Genomic DNA, 18858 nt, shown 5'->3' with positions numbered 1-18858 from the left:
CGAGGCAGTTGAAGAACTTGCTTTCTTGCAGATCTGCTACTCAGACGAGAATGCTCATTGTTTTATTGCATGGCAGTTCTTGTGGTCTTGTCTCATGAAATTCCATAACAGATATTATGGAGAGATTTAGCCATCCTTACAGCAATAAGACTGTGCAGTGTTGATTATTCAGTTATCTGTACCTGAATACTGTTAGACTCTCTAGAAAACTATAATTCACTTAAATTTTTGCTATATTTTATTATTCTATGCAAGTTAGTTGTTATATATTATTTGAGATCCAATCCCCTACAAAATCACTCCAATCAATCTAAAATGAAGAATGCTTTCCAACTAAAGCTGTATTCACATCGCAATATATATCGCACAAATGCAAAATATGTCAGATTTTCCCCAATATTGTGCTGCCCTACTACCAACTACTGTCAGTCTGCCATGAACAGTTTTAGAGAGCCTGTATTATGCTTTTTTTGGATATATATTTTATGCTGTATGCAATGTAGTTGCCTGTGATTGTAAAAAGTCTGAAAAGCTATTAAAGTGCATGATAAATAGACTTACTGTCCCCTAAACGAAAGAACTGGTTCTAGTGATTGTCACTAGCCTGGTTTCCGTCCTAATCTAAAAGTTTTTTTTTTTAATGAAAAAAGCGAAAAATTCCCAAATGCGAATTAGGCAAATTGTAAGAGCAGCTGATTGTAGAATTACTAACCTAGTTAACAACATTAAACAAGGCACTATCAGCTGAAATGTTCACTATGTCAGAGTTGATTTAGCAAATCCAAACTCACCTCCAACTCCAAACTCTCCTGAAGTGAGCAAATTATTCTATTTATATTTCAAATTTGTCAGTTCCATCACTTATTTCTCATGCAATACTTCAAAATGTGCATTAACACAGGGTGATGAGAACACATTTGTTGACTGTCCACAAACATCATTTACTTTCATTCTCAAACACTGCAGTTGAAGCTGAGACTTTGGATGTGTTTGGTTTGTGTTGTTAGTAATCTGTTTTCTGCATCGTGAAAGCAAATCTGCTTTGCTCACATAAATTGATTTATTTAAACTGGTGACCTCATTACTGTTCATATGACCATATATCTAGTGCTGAGGAAGACTCTGGAGCTGAAATCTAGTTATTGTAATGGGTATTTTGTTTCTATGCTATGCAATCTGCAGACCAGTCACAACAGACTGGGCTGTCTGACCAATCGGAGCAGTGTATGCTTACAGAGGAAGTGGTTTGGAGAGGCCGTGGCTCTTATGGAGCTGCGCATAGGTCTTTCAATTTTCAGCAGTGAAAATTAAACCACACTGAACTGAACTAAACTGAACTTTAACTCTGAAAACTGGACTGACCCAGTTTCAACTTACTAGAACTTCTATGCTTTCTATTTTCTATGCTCTATGCTTGACACAATCTACATTGTAAAACCATTATAGAAATAAAGATGAATAAAGTAACTAAGAAAAAAAGAAAATAAACAGGAGACTTGAAACCAGAAACAACAGAAGGCACTAAACACACACAATTTTCATTCATCTAATTTTTGTTCACATTGTTTCAGACATCATTTTGTACCTTTAATTTTCTAAACCCACCCATAATTGTGTATGGGACTCTTAGTGTAGTCTTAGTGTATCTTAGTGTATTAGTGTATCTATCTATTTCTTTTCCTGTTTTTGTTATCTGTGTTTCTTTCTTATGTGCCGGTCACCATGCCCTTACTCGCTGTCTGGATCTAACTGTTCTTGCACAAATTGTTTCTTTTTTGTCCTCAGGTATTCAAGAAAGTATTCAAATACGTCTTAATTTAATAAATAAATGCATACGTAAGGTTGTCAATTAATTTATTTATTATACAATATTTTGTAATATCTACATTGGATTTACAGTTTAATATTCCCTGTATACTGTAGTATGTACAGTATAAATATATACATGTTTTTGGCAGGTCAGAAAGTTTGTACAGCTTTTGGTAGCTTGTGTCTAATTATTGAAATACTCATATGATATATCAATTTTCCATGGTAATAATCTATTATTATTATTATTTTTTTATTATTATTATTATTAGTAGTATTAGTATAACTTAAGGAGGCTTTCAGAGAGGAGCGAATCCAAATGCAGATTTATTCAAGTGAACAGTCAGGCAGGCAACGGTCAACACAGGAGCAAACAGGTTCATATAGATAATCCAGAAGTTGTCGTCAATGAACAGGCAAATGGTCAAAACCAGAGAAAGGTAAGATAAACAAGGAGCAAGGCTAGGAATAGATTACATAAAAAATGACAAGGATCAAAGAACATGGCTAGACATAGAAATGAAAAGCTTTGTTAAGTTGCAGGTTCGTTTGACGTTACAATACAAACAAATAACACTCAGCAATGTGTGTGAGCAAGTGTGGTGTATAAATAAACTGTGTAATGAGTCCTTGAGCAGCCTCAGCTGTGAGTGTTTGCAATCAGATGGGATCAGGTACTGGTGTGTGTACACGGTGCACGCTGTGATTTGTAGTCCATTTGGTGGCAGAGTTGTTGTTTAAAAACAGCAGCTCAAGCACTAGTCAAATGTTCTTCAGGAAGTGTATGAATTTAGTCATCTCTTTGTATTTTAATAGGTGCTGATATACAGGGAAACCCTTTCATTTGCTTGGTTTTGTGTGCGTTTACTTGTGGCCGTAGGATATTAAAGCTGCGTGTGTTAGTCATAATCAAGCTCTAAACAGACTAACCTTCCCATCACCCCACATGACTCACAGATGACTGCTTGTGTGGCTGAGTAATGCAGCATAACCTTTGCTTCTCCCAGGAATAAACCTGCAATTCAATTTAGTTTATTTAGAAAAAAAGAGAGAGTCAAGTGGATTTCACCAGCCTGAGTAGTGATGCACTGATTTCTGGATTTGCTTTTTTGCAGCCAATTTTGATTGTGGCATTTAAACAAGCAAAATTTTCTATTTTTAACAGCTAGATAAAAATGAGTGCATTAAAAGGTGTTTGAACAATATGCAGTGGTCTAAAATTAAATCCACACAAAGATGCTACTTACAAATTGCACAGATAGTGATTTCAATTTCAAAATAGAAAAAGGAAAAACATAGTGATTTTACTTTATTTTTGTGTAATTGTGCTGCAAAAAACATTCACTCTCTGCCTGTAGATGGCACTTATAGAGAACAGCAGGAACAACAGGTAACTAAACAAGGCACAAGTGACCATCATATATGAGGAACTGGGATATGTGGAGCTGCGCATCTCGTAAACTATGACTTTTAGATAAATATAAACTCCTAATTTTCATTTTTTTAGGGAGTTTTAATTAATTAATTAAAATTGATTAGTGATGTAGAATAATATCATCCAGAATCAAGTGCTTTTAGTACAAATAAACAGCCAATATCTTAATAATTTTGCAGGTAGTAAAAAAAATAAAATATTACAGAAAATACAGTCTAAACACTTTTTAAATCACTTTAGAGCTGGTCTTTTAATGATTCTCTAACATAATGTCTGAAGTTCTGACAAAACAGGTAATTTTCCCTCACATTTTAAGATTATAAGGCTGAACGGCTTGAAGTGCCATCAATTTACACAGATTTCCCTGTATTTCTCTGTGGCGATCAGGATATCAGAATAATTAACCCAGAAAAAGCCAGAGCAAAGCAAACACTACCAGTTTCTCTGGTATAAATACAGCAATACAAAATACAAAAGAGTGATATTTTACTTTATCCAATCCGATTTATTTAATGTCAGAAAAAAAGGACAGAATCGCATCAGCATTAAATGAATGAAAATTAATTTTTATTCAATTTGTTAATTGCGACATTCTTGTATGCTAGCCTAAGTTTCATATCTGTGCTCTGGCCTCTTTTAATGCTCGGTTTACAGACTTCATATTATTAAATTATAGTAATATATTTTTTTGCATGCACTTGGCTGAAATAAACCAAATAAGCGATTTCCATATTAAGTTCTGATTTCTGGTCAGTCAATGTCCTTCTGGTACTTCCTGTGGAAGTTTGTGTTGTCCCACTGCTTATCCTTTCTTTTTGTACCCTCTTATTTTAGCTCTCCTCTGGTGTAATTGTGCTCCTGTGGGGTAATTACAGAGTCTGAGCTGTTGGAAATTGTCGTGTAACACTTTCTCCCTGTAAGGGTCAACAACAGCACACAAGCTTTAATATAGTCTGACGACATGAAGAGTCTTGGCAAACCCAGAACAAACTGTCAGAGAAATCGAAGCTGCCATGTGATAATTGATTTAATGAACACATAATGCTAAATATATTTTGTTGTTGACCATTTCTAACAGGGTTCAAATTTAAGAATGAGTTCTATTTATAATCATGACGGTTAAGCTAAACTGATGTTGAATAGTAAACCAAAAAGTCACACAACATAGCAACTGTAATTGTCCATCAGATACCACAAGTGACCACAATTTTATTTAATTTTGCTTGATTGTTTCCTCATAAAAATAAGATTTTTTTTCTTAAATAATTTTCTCTGAATTACACTCTGTACTGTCAGCATACTTCTTTTCCATTATATTATACTGTGCACTAAAGATAGTCATGCATTTCAAATAAGTGTTCCTTTTATTTTCTCTAGTTACTCATATATTATGTTCACCTGTGCCTTGTTTAGTAGGGACTGTTCCCCTGTACCAGTTTGGAGCTTTTATATCAGTTTTTGTTTTAAAGGGATTCATGAACACACACAAAGGAAACAAAGTAAACAAACTAACAAAATAGTAATACAATAATGAGTAGAAAAATTGTAATAATGTAACTTAATTAAGGAACTAAAATTAATTAATTATAATACTTTTCATTTTCACATTATATATATGAGGTCTTATTAAAACGTATAATAGAGATCAGAATTATCAATTGAAAAGCTGCATTAAGTGTGATTTTGAAAATTTAAGCTTTAGGGTTTAGTTATTAATTATTGCTCTTCTTTGATTATTTTAAATTGTGATTTAAACAAAACTGACCAATATGTGGTAACAAATGATTAAATACATACTGTATTAATACATAACTGTAACAGGTGATTGGGGTAACAACAGAGGTGGGGATCCAGAGATGCTGTTTATTAAGAATCGTCAGGCAGGCAATGGTCAAAAGGTAGCAGGCAGTATTATAAGGCAAATCCAGAAGGATAGTCATGGTCACAGGCTAAGAAGTCAGTTTAGGTGGCAAACAGCATAAACAATTTAACAAGGATCAATAGGCACAGCAAGGCTAGACAGGAATAACACTTGGTAATGTTACAAGGGAACAAGAGTCAGCAACAATTTGTGTGTTTGTGTGTGTGTATTTGTGTGTGTGTGTGTGTGTGTGTGTGTGTGTGTGTGTGTGTGTGTGTGTGTGTGTGTGTGTGTGTGCGTGTGTGTGTGTGTGTGTGCGTGTGTGTGTGTGTGTCTATGTCCTGAACAGTTTCAACTGTGTGTGTTTGTAATCGGGGGAATCTGGGCCATGTATGTGAGTGAAGTGCATGATGGGATCTGTAGTTCAATAAAGTGAACTACAGTTCAACCGCTCATCACCAGTCTAATAACATCCTTGCAGTGAAGCATGGTGGTGGCAGCATCATGCTGTGGGGATGTTTTTCAGCAGCAGGAACCAGAAGACTAGTCAGGATAAAGGGAAAGATTAATGCAGCACACTGTAAATTCTAACATGTTCAGTTTACTTAAAAAAAAGTTTGGAAACCGATTGCCTTATTTTTGCAATATAAACTTACAAGGAAATCTTAAGTTAAGTTTAATTATTGCCTTGAAGTAAGAAAACTAAAACTTATAAAGTAAACTAACTGTTAAAAATTATGTAAGCTTAATAGAAAATTCTAGTTAACATACTTGTCATTATTTAGTAATCTTACTTAGGGTTTTATAGTAAGATTACTTTAATAACTCTATTTAACTAATACTGTTCTACCATGTTCAGTTAACATCTTGAATGCTAGTAGTCTCAACATTGTTTTAATCCACCATTTTAAGTAATGTCAACTAAAGAAACTACGTGCAATCGGTTTCCACATTTTCTTCAATTAAACTGAACATAAAATATGTAGTTCAACCTACAAGTAATGACATTATACAGGTCTTAAATGTAAACATTTTATTTGACAAAATTAGCAGAATTTCACAATACACTTGTGATATTTTAGTATCACAATACACTTGTACACAATACAGTTTTGTAAAAACCTGTTGTAAAGTGCTGTAATATACCGTAAACAGCAATACAGACAAAAAATATAATAAACATGTTCAACCCTAAAACACAAGTTTTCGAAAAGGTTTGAAAATCTATCAAAAAAACTTTAAATACTTGACACTTGGAAAAAAGATACTTGAATTAGTGTAATTAAACATGCCATTGCACCAGCACCTTAAACATGGCAGCATATAGACACTCACAGAGGAACAGATATTAAGCTTTAAAGCTAATTTGTTAGACTGTGTAGTTTAGATTTTCCTACAGAAAATATCACATTAGTGTGGTCAAAAGTATTGAGTTTGGTATCAATCAATACTGAAATATTAAAAATATCCATTTTCCACCAGCATTTGAGTGCTACTGAGCTCGTTCTTAAACACCATTGATTGGCCACTGTGTTCACATGCTCAACAGAAATGACTGTGATTGGCTGTGACTGTCATAGGTTTACCATTTTTCAGGAGTCCAAACAAAGTTACACAGACACTGAAGTGTTTCAAAGCCATGTCGATAGCTGATTTGTTTAGAAGCTAACATATAAGCTATCTGGTGATGAATCGACTGATCGACAGTGCTTTGAAGTTATCCAGTGTCTTTGTATCTTTGCACCTGGTGAACAGTGGTGAAGTGTGGTAAAAATAATGACCTTCAAAGCCAATCAGTCATATCTACTGAGCATGTGAACACAATGGCCAATCAGTTCTTGCAATGTTAGTGGGAAAGGGATGGACTTTTTATTTATTTATTTCAGTACCGATTGGTACCAAACTCAATACTTTTGACAACCCTATAAATCACAATACACTTTTTTGGTAAAAAAAAAAAAAAAAAGTGTTTTAAACACCAAAATGCTGCAGTCCTAAATGTAACACTGCAAACAGCAACATGTTAAAAAGCAACACTTTGTAATTAAACATGCCATTATACCTGAACCTTTAAACATAAAGCACAGCAGTATATAGGCACTCGCCGAATAAAACACATTACGCTTCCCTCCCAGCAAAAGCAACACACGTTGAACAAATTCAAATGCATTGCTCAAAGTCTTTGGGTAGTCCGAATTCAGTGTGTAAATCAAAGCAAAAAAAGAGACATACTGCATGTGGCAAAGTCCATAACCACTTTTCCTTCCAGTATAAAGGCCCACATTGCATCCATAATGAGGTTCTTTAGACATCTTCACACACGACAGTCAGCAGGCCAACATCTTCTGCACTGAAGTCCGACTCTACAATTACATCCTATGAATAGAGAAAGAAAAATAAGTAAAGTTTGATATTCTAAATGGCACTAATAAAGCCTGTAGTGGCCAGGAGACCAAAAGCAGAGGTGAAAAAAATACAATTCCTTGTGCTTAATTTAGTAACACTTTAGTAGGAACTAATTACCCTATTAACTAGTTGCTTATTAGCATGACTATTTGTGTTTATAGTACATTTTACATTCAAATGCTTCTTATAAGAAGGCCTTGCTATGGTGCTCCTTTTCCAATGTAGACCAACACGATGGATTTGCCTGTACTGCTTCTACTAGGCTTGTCATGATAGTGGAATTTATTACCAATCCATATAGTAATTTTAAAAACATCCATTTCCTGCTAACATTTGAGCATTGTTGAGTGTCATTTCTGTTAAGCATGTGAACAGAATGGCAAAACAGTGCTGTTTAAAAATGTGCTCAAAAGTGCTTAAAATGTTAGCAGGAAATTTGCTGCTTAAAATTGCAGCAGAGATTGGTACCAAATTCCAGTATCTTGAACATGATACTATTCTAAAGGAACAATAAATATTTTTAATTAAAGAAACACTGTAATGTAATAAAAAAACTGCAGTAAAAGTACTTTTAAAACATTTTCAAGAAATTAAATGCAAATGTGTGAGAAACCAATTGGTGCTACATAATCAATATAAATATTTTGTAGGGAAAACTTAATCAATTGGGAACCGATTCATGAATGCATTTGGTTTTGCTAGATTAAAGCAGTGAGTCAAGTTTGCATTATTTAGCACACTTTTTAAAAATGTATTAATAACTATTTTTTTTTATAAGAAAATTGATGTTTTAGTAGGGCTTTTAGAACAAGGGTGCAGCCATCTACAATCCCACAGCAGGTGACTTCACAGGGTTGGTTATAATACGGATCATCTTTGACTTTGTGGCTTTTAACACTATCTTTTTACATCTTAATCCAGCAGGTTCTTTCAACTAAAATTATATTTCTCTCAACATATTACATAGGTATTACACTTATTAAGATTTTTTTTTTCAAGCTAATCTTCCTCCTTTTCAAAACAAGTGTGTTTAAAAATTAAAGAAATGCATTCATTACTTCACTGGCCTATGAAGCTAACTGACCCTGTGACGGCACAAGCTGCTGTATTTGCAACATAGCAATGCTCTTGCTCCAAAGGCCATAATATAACATCCCTCTTACTTTCAAATACTTACATTAAATGCATTTGTTTTATTTTTATAAAATTGAAAATTTTTATTAATAAGTGAAGTAAACTGGAATGACTGCTTCATTTCCAGTCTAAGAAAGCAGAAACAATAATACTACTTACAAAACACATCCTGAAAATTTCTTTAGACTCATCCCTCTAAAGGACTGAAAGACCCCGGAGAACTGCTGCCAGATGACCTTGAAAAAGTAAAGACAGGTAGACATGCATTATAGCCCAATGAAAACATCAAATGCAATTTATTGCAATCAAATGCAAATTATGATTCAAAGATGATGTCACAAAAATACCTTTGAATTAGCATGTTGAAAATTTCTTCTAGTTTTCTTCTGCAATTTTCTCCTGTTTTTTTATTTTTATTTCAATCAAACGAGCAGTGTGTGTCCAATGCAGCGTAGAACTTGGATCTCACATTTCTTCCTGATATTCGATTGAATTCTGCAAAGATCCAATCAAAACATTAGTCATTAATAACATTCAAAAACACAAATTCACAAAATCACACAAAGTTTTGAAAAGAAAACAAACCTTCTGCAGCACTTGCATCAGCTGGTGTTTCCTCTGTGACTTCCTTCTGGATGTCACTGTTGTGCACAAAAACGTAAAGTGTTATTGACATGGCTAAGCAAAATTCTAAAACAAAAAACAGAAATCAGAAACACATGCAATGATACAATGCAATGCCATTTAGCAACAGATGTTACCCTTTAACATGACATAGTTAAATGTTCTTGAATAATAAAAGCTGCCAAATACTCCCGGCGCCTGTCATCAAAAGCATGAGCTATACTTGTCACCAAACAGTAATAAACACAACCCCCGATTAAATATAATCATGGCATTGATGCTGGTGTGCCTTACTTTTATGCGCATTAAAAGTGGAATAAATATTTGTCTCAATTGATGTCTTTAAAAGGACACTGAACTTTCTGACTAGGGTTGCACGGTTTACCGGTACTATGGTAGTATCGTGATACTATGGCTCCAAGATACTGGCGGTGCCACTGTAGTTTGTAAACGGTAGTATTGTCATTAACAGTCTGCCTACAATACATAATGCTGCATGTGAAAAAGTCACTAAAATACTTACACGATTCAGCAACAATAGATCATTGTATTTTAATAGTCTATGGAGCCTTCTAAGGTTGTAAAACTGTAGAATTTGCGCCTTTTATAGTAGCCTATTGCATATTTTGTGATGGTTCATTTTGAATCGGAATTCGTTTATTTCTGTTCCTGTCAATATGATATAATAGCTACAACAACCGTGACAATCTATTAAAAAGAATGACTCATAAAGTGAAATTTTGAATTACTTTGGATTCTTATCCGATAATAAGTGTGAAAAAAGTATGATAGATGAAAAACCCAAAATAGCAACAGGAAACAATTTTTGACCACTTCATATAGCCTAGGTTTGTTGGAAAAATGCTCTTTTCTTTATGTATCTTTATTTTAATGTATTTTTTGCTGGAATGAATACATTTTAGGTGAAGAGATGTGCAAATACTTTTTTCAACAATAAGGGAATTATTTAAATTCAAGTAGGCCTATAATAACATATACAATATATTATTTCTGACATTTTTCTTTATTTCATGGATTTAAGTTATGAATTACAGTATTGCAATACTACTTGGTATCACCATACTTCAGCTGGTATAGTATTGTAACATAAATTAATGGTATCACAACACAACAACCCTATTTCTAACTAGTCCTCAGATGATTATTCAAATGGACAAAATATTCGGACTATTCTTGATCATGCAGTTCTTTGCTGAGAATTTTGTTAAATGTACTTTTAATGCATTAAACGATTTAAAATTACCCTGACACTCAGTAAGGAGACAAAGTAACGTTAATAGAACAATTCATGAATATGTTCTATGGCTTGTGCGGTATTGTTCAAAAAGTTTTCTTTGATGTGTAAGTGCAAAACTTACATTTCCACTGCATATCAGCTCACAAACTGGTAGTCTGAAATAAAAAATAAATAAAGGGTATAATGATATTACAAACCAAATATGCCACTCACAATGCTCTAATGGTGTGCTACATTTTAAACAACCTTGTAATTGTTCAAATTTATTTGCCCTAAATTGTTAAAAATTAGTGAAACCTTCTTTAAAAATGCAAACTAACAGGTTTGGCAAAGCCTGTTTCTTTACAGAAAGTTTGCTTATAACAAAGGCTTGTTGATGCCTTTGTGTGATATTGAGCAAACAAAGGGATGTTTCTGTGCTTGGTTGTACGAGTTATACCACTTCATCATTAACGTTATCCATCACACATATTCAGTCGCGTCTGGTCAGATTTATTTGTCATTACAGCAATACAAAACATTCAATAACGTAACGGCAACACTGGAATAAACCTTCAAAACGGCATAAAGAAAAGACAAATAGCATATAAAACAAATAAATGAGTTAATTAAATATCTCTCGCATTTTCATAAGTTTAACTTTAAGTTTCATAGGGATTGTTAGCATAAGCACACTTTAGCATCATGTGTAAATATGTATCTGCCTCATACCGTGACACGAATCGTAATCGCATCGAAATCCTAAATTACCTACGACACTCACGGGTCCATTTTGAGCTGAAACTGCTTTATAATGTTCTAAAAGCCTCGGCGGGTTAAAACTGCTGCTGCCCCGGCGATCATGGAGAAAAAAACGACTGGTCTGGTCATGAGCCGCTCGCTGACGCCGGACCGAATCACAGCTGATCTCCTCACCTGCTTCCTGCAGGTGATCTCATAAAAGTAAATCTTTAAAAAAAAAAACACGCATATTTTCGTCACAACAAGCGCCACTAAAGTTCAGCGATAACTAACGTTACTGTATTTGTAATGCGGATAAATAGGTTTCGTTTTCTTTTTTATAAATGTAGACCTACAGCTATGTGTTAACTTTACATCTATTTGAACGGATCATTGCGCGCGCTCTTGCTCTCTCAGTGCATCATTTAAAATGGCGCGGCCCGCTCTTTTAGAGCATAACGCCCACTTTACAAATTACTACTAACTTTACAAATTATTAATAGTTATTAAAAAGGACTAAGCAGCTAAAATAGCTTATCTAGTAAAGTAGACAGTATTGCAAATAACGTGCAGTGGTCAAAACGTTTAGTCACAACATCATGGGCTATTAATTAGTTCACAAAACAGCAAACAATTTCACAAAGTGCAGGAAATAAACAGATTACTGATATTATACAAATAAAATCAAAGTAATAATTAAAACGAAAAGTTTACCTTGATTTACAGCAGTACATCTTCTCAATATGAAATCCTGTCCTTCAATGGCGGTGCTGGGTGGCGGTTGGTTGTGACTCGGGATGGGGGATGGGAAATCACTACCCAGTACGCATGCGTAACAGCATGGCTTAGCCCTTATAAGCAATTTTACTCAAATTACATTAGTTATGGGAACTTTATACCTTACTATGTCAGCAACACTAATGCATTTCTAGTAAACTCAACAATTAGCTTAAAATTAAGTAAACACACTAGAATTTTGATAGTAAGGAATACTATTCGCATTTACAGTGCAATGTACAGAAACATCCTGAATGAAAACCTGCTTCAGAGTGCTCTTTACCTCAGACTTGGGCGACAGTTTATCTTTCTGTAGGATAATGACCCAAAGCACACCGCCAGAATATCAATAGAGTGGCTTCACAACAACTCGGTCAATGGCCTTGAGTTGCCCAGCCAGAGCCCAGAACTAAATCCTATTAAACATCTTGAGAGATCTGAAAATGGCTGCACACCATCGCTTCCCATCCAACCTGATAGAGCTTGAGAGGTACTGCAAAAAGGAATGGGCAAAAATTCCCAAAGACAGTTGTGCCAAGCTTGTGGCATCATATTCAAAAAGACTTTAGGCTGTAATTGCTGCCAAAGGGGCATCAACAAATATTGAGCAAAGAATTCTATGAGTACTTTCTGGATGCACTGTAGATAAAAAAAAAATCAAGATTATTAGTTTACCCTGTTATTCCAAATGCTTATGGAAATGTATACATTTTTAAAGGTTCAAGAAACCCTGGAGTACTTTTTTTTGAGATTTTAAAAGATTTTTGTGTATTGAGCATCAGTTATGGCAATGTTAGCACCTGTTAGCTTTAATTGTGACTCTGCTTCTTAATTATTTATGAGAGCACGTGCTTTCCGAAGGCAAGGCAGACCTGCCAGTGCCAAGCTGTGAGACACGGACCCACGGCACACAGTATTTAGCCGTTCATGAAGGGTCGTATGTGTTTGTTTCCATGATCCATGGGGTTTATTGCATGTTTTTCCCAACGATGCTGTCAGGGCCGATACAGCAAAGCTGTGTGTGTGTGCAGCAAGCATTTTGTCTGGAGAGCAGTACGAGAATTGGAGAATGGCAGACGTTGTCTTTTATCAGGACTTCCTTCACAATTAGACACATCGTTGTGCTGCTGTGTTTGCCTAAATCCTCCAGATTACCCTCCAGATTCAGACCCAGGGCAGAGTAAAAAGTCCTCATTTATAGTGTTTATATGAACACGATTATCTTTATAATGATATAAATTCTGGTTATCTGTGGATGAAATTACAAATAAGATTTGTAGCAGGGCATTAAATAACTTTTTATTTCTTTGCATTTTACCTTTGTAAACTATAAAATTTTGCGTCTCCTCACGGTTTGAGTCTCATTTTGTGAGCTAACTGACGTTAGTTTGCTCCCCTTCTTTTCCCCTGCTGGCCACGCCCACTCCTGCCCTTTGCATGCGGAGCTCCACGCCCACTATAATGCATCTTTTAAAACAATTCTGTGGTAGACCTAAACCGAAAGTGGGGGGTGTCATGACCCTTTAACAATCCGTCAGTGCAAAAAAAAAAGTAAATAAAAAAACATTGGTTACCAGCATTCTTTAAAAGATTTACTTCCAAAGAAATTCTACAGGCATAGCACAAGGGTGAGTAGTTTATAGTGTCAAAAAAAAAAAAAAAAAGTGTTTTAAAACTTCAATTTGATGTTGACTTCATTTTTTTGTGTCACTATGAACAGCATTGTTCATGTTAAGTTTTTAAGGTGTGACTTGGCAAAGAGTCAGTTCTGTTTCTTTCTCTCTCAGTCCCTCATATTGGTGCGTCATGTGTGCTCTATAAAGCATGACCTTTTCAGTGCTGTCGTCTCCCAGCAGGACTGATGAGTCTCTAGGGCTGGGAGTGTTGAAGGTTTTCGGGGGGGTATAGAGTTCGCCTCCAGGGTTCACCTGTCTGGGGCATCAGGGCCATCACCTCAGTACCCGCCTGCCCTTCTCCTGGATAACTGCTTTACTTTACTCTGTCACATTTCCACTACCACACAGCATGGACTCTAGCCAAGCAATTTAATCCAATACAGTGATGTGGGTCTTGTTCAGCTCGGAGTCGGTGATGCGATAAATGTGAGTGCATAAACTCTGGGAGCCAAAAGACGGATAAGAAATTGAGTGATGAAGGGGAATCGAAAGGGTGATTGACTGACAAGAGTGATAATAGACCTGCTGAGGAAGCGCTTCATTTTTTTCATTTATACCTTTGTTACAAATAAGTGTGCATGCACTGAATGCACTTGTAGTGTACTTGACAGAGTAAAGTATGTGTATGTTGTTTTATAAAATATATCAAACAAAGAAAAGCACATGTAAAGATCCTATTTAAGTAACCTTAAATAGAGTTCACATTATGTTTTCAAAAGGGTAGTTCAACCAGAAATAGATATTTAATGTTAATCTATTCACCTTCAGGCTATCCAAGACGTATGTGACTTTTTTCTTTTTCCGTAGAACAAAAAAGATGTATATATGCAATTCAAGTTAACCGCTAACGGCACTTTAAAAGTAAAATTACCACAAAAACAAATACATATGTTATTTGTATGTACATATGAAGAGCTCAGACCTTTAAAGAGCAAAAACCTTTAAAGGGGTGTTCCAGAGTGTCTTTTTTTAGCTATGTTGTGTTTATATGCTAAGCAATGTGTGCTTTTGGCATGATGCCTTTTCATATATATTACTTTGATTATATACTGCTACTCAGCTAACATGAAAACAACTGTCATATTTTCTAATTGCTTCGAAAAACGCCCTAAGATGTTCTGATTGGTCAGCTAACATCATGTGCTATTGTAACGACGGGGAGTGACACCAACAACAGAAGGTAGGATCCAAATGCAGGTTTATTCAGAATTTTCAGGCAAGCAGTGGTCAATACCGGCAAACAGATGTATGAGGGCAGTCCAGATTCGAAGTCAAAACAACAGGCAAATGGTCAGAGGCAGGTAGCAACAGAATTAAACAAATAAGCAAGGCAAAAATCAAAACACGGCAAAGGAAAACGCGTTGTAGTATTACTATTACAGTTAACAAGACTTGGTAATGTGAATGAGTGTGTGTGCTGCTTAAATACTGTGTAATCAGTCTGAGTCTAATCAGTGGAGAATTGGGGCAGGTGTGTGTGTGTATGGCATGACTGAATATGTAGTCCATTTACTGGCAGATTTGTAGTTCCATGAGTGAGTGTTTACCAGCGACATCTGGTGGTTTGTTCGCTGGTGAACATGACAGCTATGTTTCACGGATCGGCTCTACGCCATCAGTAAAAAAGCATCATGCCTCTTGTTGCATGTGCTGTGCCTCTGCTGTGTAAATACGGTCAGTGTATCTGTTAGCTGTATTAGTTTGAGCATAAATTAGACATGAAATGAAGAGGACACAGCTGAACCTCATGCCTGCTCTCCGAAATAAAATCGGACAAGTATCTTTCACATATATTCAGAATAAGCATGTTCAGGGGCGTCGCTAGACCCCATTTACTGGGGCACGTGCCCCAGCTGATGAAACCAACGCTGATGAAAGCAATGTAGTTTAATCAAAAAGCAAACTGAGCATGTGCACAGAAAAAAAAAAACTTACCCGCGCACCTCCTACTTGACGCTGACACGCTGCTCTGCTCCCGGTCCGGTTGTGAATGAGCACGCCGGAAAAATATATAAAAACATAACAATATGATGGTGATCTTATTTATACTGCATGGCTTCTGATAGATTTTTTGGGTATGAAGCAGAAAGGAGGGATGAAGTCAGGGAGGTTAAACTTAATAATCCTAATTGAACCCATGAGTCGGGTCTAGGACAGATCATTCTATAAAACATATATCTTTTGTACTTTATTGAATTGTCTATAGAATTTAATTTTAATAAAATGAATATTCTATAGCATTACTCCAGTTGTGTCTTTAGATTGCTTTCCAGTTACATTTCTGTTATTTATTTATAATTATATTATATATATATATATATATATATATATATATATATATATATATATATATATATATATATATATATATATATATATATATATATATATATTCTGTATGGGCCAGTAGGGGTTTTCTGTGCCTACCACACTCTCAAAAACAAAGGTACTCGATCTGTCACTGGGGTGGTACCTTTTCAAAAGGTACACATTTGTACTTAAATGGTCCATATTGGTACCTCAAAAGTATATTTTAGCACCTAAAAAAATTAAGAGGAAAACTTTTGTACCTTTTAGGTACTAATATGTACCCTTGATGTATTAATATGGACCTTTTTAGAATCAAATTTGCACCTTTTTAAAAGGTACCACCCCAGTGACAACTTGCGTAGCTTTATTTCTGAGAGTGTAGGCTCAGAAGGCCATTATCATCCATCCACATGAGTAATCAGCTATACTAATAGAAAGACTCCAGATCCAGATCCGTTTTACATTACTGTGGTGGTTGGGTTTAGGGTTGGGGTAGGGGTAGACGCTAATAAAATACAATTTATGGGAAATGTAATTTAAATATTATAAATAATACTAGTTAACTTCTGGCCACAGCCCTATGTGATCTATAGCTGATTAACCATGTGGATGAATGATAACACCCTTCTGAGCCTAATAGTTGGTGCAGAAGGCCTCTCCTGGCCCATATCTATCAGCTGATAATCACTGATAACGCCCATTCAATCGAGTGATAACGTTCAAATCGGCTGTAAATGAAAGGCATGACATATATATTTTATGCTCCAGTGTGTCAGCAAATAACCTACTTTCTCCCCCTTTTTAAATGTCAGCAAGTGTTACCACATTTTAATTTAGCGTGCTTTTTAACAGTCAAAAAGTCATCTCAGGTAAACTGTTACACATAAAATCCTAGGTTTATTCCACGACTTATCTGAATAACCAAGTAGGCCAGCCTTGAATAATGTGATCAAGACTGAATGCATCTTCATAGGCTCTATGTTAATCCTCAGCACTGGCCAGGATGATTTGAAATGAAAGCGAGCAGCTTATGCCGTTTCTATCTGACATGCTTTTGCAAATGATTCATTTGGACCATATGGCTGAGTTGATGCCATGGTACAACATGGCACCTTCACTTTCCAGCAGCACTGAAAGGCTCTGGCAGACTCATCCTCATCTGGCAGTCTCTCGGTCTCCATGACGACAGTGAGGCAGCTTCGCGCCACTCACACGACCCTCTGGTTATTAAAACGCAGCTGACAGCTCTTCCTTCAAAATAAGCTGTCAATCTATTTGCTGTGGAGCCTTTGTACTTGAGGTCATAATAATGAAGGGACTGGACCTATATTTAGGTATGTCTCAAAATGACATTGAGAGATAGAAAACACACTCATTTTCCTGCATTCACACTATTACACAGAGTGTCTATGTGGACAGGTCAGTCCTCGAAAATAACCAACTTCAGTAAAGTGGACTGACTGAATTGAATGCACACTTCTCAAAAAAGTATACACAAGTATGTGCCAAAAAATTAGAATATCGAGGCATAGTCCATTTATTTCAATAATTTGTTTCAAAAAGTGAAACTTGTGTGTTATGTTAGTTCACTACACACAAAGTTAAATATTTCGTCTTCATTTGATTTAATTTTAATGAATATCTATTAAAGATGAAAAAAATCCAGTATTTCACATTAATAGATTATTTAATGTGTCCAATAAAAAACGATCTTAAACACGTTGACCTACTAAAAAGTGTGTTAATGTCCTGTATTATGTCCTCAGTACTTTGTTGGGCCACCTTTTGCACAAATTACAGCATGAAGGTGTTGTGGCATGGAGGTGATCTCACTGAAAGAACTTTTTGGTGTGGTAAAATCTAATAAATTTACTCTTATAATTTTTAACTTGTAATATTGGGTGCAGGGTTTTATTTGTGCCGGAACAGGCCGGATCTGGATGTGGCACCTCTGAAATCTGATCCAGTACCTCATTTTACTGATCCCCCCCTTAACCAACCTCCTCCTTCATCTGCTGTTTTTTTTTCACTTTCTTCCGTGACTCCCCAACCCTCTTCACTTTCGTCTACGACACCCCCGCTACGCCCCCTTTCATGCGCGACACCCCTCTGACATCCACCCCACCAACCTCCAATCTAATAAAATTTATTAAATTGATAAAAAAAGCAGTGTTCCTTTTGCTAAAACATGAGCTATAGACTGTATGCCTGTTTGGTCACTCACAACAACTGATATCTTGGAGCCAATAGCTAGACTGTACAATAGGGCCCATAAGATCCACAATAGACTTTCTGGATGGACACATCATTGTTTTGCTCTATCACTCTCCAATGCTTTATCATTTCAATAGGACATCATGAACATATGAATTAGACTGTACTATACAGTTTCAAACAGTGCTACCTCAGCAGCCCTTTGTGCTTTGGTTCCAAAACATAATACAAGGACTGATCGTTCCACCGCATCTGCAAAAATTTATGTTTGCTGTTACTGGCTTTTAAAAACTGGCTTTTAAAAACTGTTATGGACAGATCTTGCTTTTATGCATTCACAAAAGCCTGGAATGAGATCCCACAACATCTAAAAACAATACCCACACTGAGACTTTTTTAATAATCCCATATAGCCACTGAGATAGTAGCCTGTATTCCTTCATTTTGTATGTTTGGTAATTGTTTGAACTGTTCCTATGTGTTGATGGATGAGATGATAAGGGTGTCTGTATGTTTTTCTGCAGAGCAGGAACCTGCTAAAATACCGCATTCATGCTGACTCTGAGTCAGGCCCGATTATCTTTTAATCTTTTCTTGTTTAAAATTTATAAATAAAAAAATAGATAAGTTAGAC

At 35.6% G+C, this 18858-nt stretch overlaps 1 protein-coding gene and 2 long non-coding RNA genes across 6 annotated transcripts in view; 1 reads left to right on the top strand and 2 right to left on the bottom strand.

The window, feature by feature from the left end:
• Positions 1-18858, top strand: part of rims3 (regulating synaptic membrane exocytosis 3) — a 146643-nt gene that overhangs the window by 32538 nt on the left and 95247 nt on the right. The gene's annotated exons all lie outside the window — the stretch shown is intronic.
• On the bottom strand, positions 6124-8912 carry LOC141379102 (uncharacterized). The gene is made up of 2 exons (XR_012395086.1): positions 8805-8912; positions 6124-7481 (listed from the first exon to the last, which is right to left on the bottom strand). It is a non-coding gene; the product is annotated as an uncharacterized lncRNA (long non-coding RNA).
• Positions 8993-12010, bottom strand: LOC141379103 (uncharacterized). Of its 3 annotated transcripts, none has more exons than XR_012395087.1 (4): positions 11962-12010; positions 10649-10682; positions 9231-9286; positions 8993-9140 (listed from the first exon to the last, which is right to left on the bottom strand). It is a non-coding gene; the product is annotated as an uncharacterized lncRNA (long non-coding RNA). The 3 variants fall into 3 exon arrangements; XR_012395088.1 differs by lacking the exon at positions 11962-12010 and adding an exon at positions 11278-11415; XR_012395089.1 differs by lacking the exon at positions 11962-12010 and adding an exon at positions 11291-11415.

The sequence above is a fragment of the Danio rerio genome, chromosome 19 (genome assembly GCF_049306965.1).
Source record: "Danio rerio strain Tuebingen ecotype United States chromosome 19, GRCz12tu, whole genome shotgun sequence".
In the NCBI taxonomy this organism is placed as follows: Eukaryota; Metazoa; Chordata; class Actinopteri; order Cypriniformes; family Danionidae; genus Danio; species Danio rerio.
Note: the sequence above shows the minus strand (reverse complement) of the source record. Positions and strands in the feature narration are given on the sequence as shown.